The 3,397-nt window shown below is 40.0% G+C and overlaps 1 pseudogene; it reads left to right on the top strand.

Moving 5' to 3' along the window:
* The first annotated feature begins 860 nt into the window (after positions 1-860).
* LOC111778224 (protein BIG GRAIN 1-like A pseudogene) lies at positions 861-2,619 on the top strand (annotated as a pseudogene).
* Positions 2,620-3,397: the final 778 nt, after the last annotated feature.

The following is a 3,397-nucleotide window of genomic DNA, read 5'->3' as shown; positions in this document are numbered from 1 at the left end:
GGCCTAAGATGTTTAGAGTTTGTAGGTTGTAGCCTTGAACACACTCTCTTATGATCATTTGGTCACATCTTTTCTAGGCTAACCTAAACCTTGTAGCTCACAATTCTTGACAAACTATCATCACTTTCTTTTCCAATCCCTCTCCTTTTCTTTCTTTAATACAATTAAAACATTTAAATCCAATTATAATCATGAATATAAACACATATTGTCCTCTTTGAACTTTTCCTTTCGGGCTTTTCCTCAATGGGTCTGGTAGGGAAAGGTTTCCACACCCTTATCAAGAGTGTTCGTTCTCCTCCCCAACCGACGTGGGACATCATAATTTTTGTGATACTTAGGTAAAGGAATAGATACATAAATTGTAACGACCCAGATCCACCGCTAATAGATATTGTCCTCTTTGGGATTTCCCTTTCGGGCTTCCCTTCAAGGCTTTAAAACGCGTATGTTAGGGGAAGGTTTCCACACACTTATAAATGGTGGTTTGTTCTCCTCCCCAACGAATGTGGGACATCACAATCCACCCCTCTTCGGGGCCTAGCGTCCTCGCCAACATTCTTTCCTTCTCCAATCGCTGGTTTGAATCCAGCAGGGTCGGACTCTCTTTGTTTACTTATTAAATTTGTAACGACCTAGAATCCAAAGAAGACAATATCTGCTAGCGGTGGATCTGGGTCATTACATAAATGAACCAAGACCACATTCAATGAAAACAATCCTAAGGATAGAAAAGATAAGAAATACTTCAAAAAAAAAAAAAAAAAAAAACTGAAAATCAATACTATATTTAGTGACTCAATCATAAAAACTCCAAAATTAAGTAAGTAACATGGAGGTTGAATATATATATTTAGAAAATATATGAAATTCAAATTTGATGAGAAAAATGTGTAATTTAAATCATAAAATAATATATACATACCTGGCTTTTTCCAGCTTCCCGTGCAAGCGCTGAATGGCCGTCGCCCTTATTATAAGTGCTTCTGAAGAACAACCTTACAGACTCTCTGTCTCTGTCTCTGTCTCTCTCTCTCTCTCTCTCTCTTCAATCATTTTCTGTTCTCTTTCTCTCTCTTCCTCTTCGATTTCATCCTCAGGCGTGGCCTTCCCCTCTCATCATTCCTTCTCCTTTCTTCTCTCTCTCTAAGAACTCCATTAATGCTCTTCTTCACTCTCCCTCCTCAACGCTTTCTTCCTCTCTGTTTTTCTCCTCCATAATCATACCTTCCTCTCTGTTTCTCTCCCAGCTTTTCACGCTAAACATTGTTTGAATTCCAAGCTTTTTGTAGATAATTATTTGTCCATGGATGTTTGGGATCAGCAACTGCAACTGCCTCAAGATCGCCACGGCCGTCACCGGAGGCAGAATCCGTCGTTTTCTTCTTCTCTTCTTGACGCTATTTACCGCTCCATTGATGAGAGCAACGGCGTCGAAGGTGAAGAGAAGGTCATCTTGTACAGAGAGACTATGAGGAAGAAGCAGAGTATTGCAATGAAGGAGGATGAAGACGATAGGTTGAATTTCCGCCGGGCTTGTATGATTGAGAAGTGGATGGAGAAGAAGGTTAGTGAGAAGGTTGTTGTTCGAAAGAGTTCCATGGCGGATTTCGATCGGAAGGCGAGGAATGTTCGTGATCGCGATAATCGCGATAATCGCGATAATCGCGACCGTCGCGACCATCGCGATCGTGATTTTAAGAAATTGATGAACTCGAGTTCGAGTTCTTCGGAATCGAGTTCAGGAGGGGGATTTTCTTCGTCCGAATCGGAATCTAGGTCGTCTTCTTATACAATGCATCGGCCGAGGCCGATTAGAACAGAGGAGGCTGAATTCGACGGCCATAGCGACGAAATTAAATTCTCGATCCCTAATCAGAAACCGAAGCACGAAAACGGCTTCGTGAAGACGAAATCGAAAGCGCTAAGAATCTACGGCGATCTAAAGAAAGTGAAGCAGCCGATCTCTCCAGGAGGCCGCCTCGCGACCTTCCTGAACTCGCTCTTCAATGGCGGAAGTCCAAGGAAACAGAAATTCACAAATTCCTCCAAGCAAACCGACGCCTGTATGAGAAAATCAAAATCCACACAAGGATCAACGTGTTCTTCCGCATCGTCATTCTCGAGGTCCTGTTTGAGCAAAACACCATCCAACGGCGAGAAACTCATCAACAATGGCAGCACAAAGCGATCGGTCAGATTCTGCCTAGACGAAGATTCTCGGGCTTGCGAACACAAAAGCCTTCAAGACAAGCTCGGATTAATGGCGGCAGCAACAACTATGCGAAACGTTCTCAGAAACGACCATTGTCTAGAAGAGGAAGCTTCAGCAGATCTGATGAACAGTTACCAAAAGAAGATCAATGGCGATGTGTACATAAACAGAGTAGTAGAAAACGAAGACGAAGACGAAGAAGACGACGACGAAGATGATGAAGAAGACGACGAAGATGCAGTGAGTAGTTGTTCGAGCTCTGATTTGTTCGAATTGGATAATCTCTCATCGATCGGTATCCAAAGGTATCGCGAAGAACTGCCCGTCTACGAAACAACGCACTTCACTACCAATCAGGCAATCGCCAATGGATTAATTTTGTAATAATATTTTTTTTTTTTTTTTTTTTTTTTTTTTAAAAAAAGCCTTTTGGAATTAGTCTCTCTTGGGGTTTACTTGACGAATAATTTAAGATTTTATCTCCTTTTTCAAATTTTCTATTTCGTTATTTTTTTTTTAAATTAGAGAAAAAATTTACATCTTTCTTTCGTCTTTCTTTCTTTCTGTCTGCGAGTTCATCCATCATGATCAAGACCCGTACTCCCATTTCTATAGAGACACTCTCACGTAATATTTGTGGTATAAGCTACGACTCCAAGAACTCTTAGTTTGTCCTACTCGACTTTGTCCTATTGATACACGAGACACGTCTTCACATACTCAATAACGTCGTCTTGCATGTTTGACCAGTTGTACTCCACTTTTTGCAAGAAGAAGAGAGAACTTGTTTTAAGAATCATGACAGCCAGATAGAGTAGAGTTTAGCTCTTACAAACAGACATGACTTTTATATATATTTTAAAATTAACAGAGTGGTTAGATTCAACTAAATCTAGTTTCATCCGAACCCAATCTATAAAATTTTCATTTATTTGAACCCAATTGAACTCGAACAGTACAAATTGATCAGATTTTTTGAACACCCTTAAAAAGATGAAGTCCGTCGTAAAGAAAGAATAAAAAAAAAAAACATAATTTTGAAAAGTAAAAAAATGAATAGTCTTGAACGAGAAAAACGAAAGGGTATGTTTGAAATAGAGAAAGAAAGTAAAAGAAAGGGGGAAAAAGGAGTGGTTTAATATGCAGTGGTCTCCAAAGCTGTGGACAACAAGATCCAAGCTT

Source organism: Cucurbita pepo, chromosome 17 (assembly GCF_057944985.1).
Source record: "Cucurbita pepo subsp. pepo isolate OVF chromosome 17, ASM5794498v1, whole genome shotgun sequence".
Taxonomy (NCBI): Eukaryota; Viridiplantae; Streptophyta; class Magnoliopsida; order Cucurbitales; family Cucurbitaceae; genus Cucurbita; species Cucurbita pepo.
Note: the sequence above shows the minus strand (reverse complement) of the source record. Positions and strands in the feature narration are given on the sequence as shown.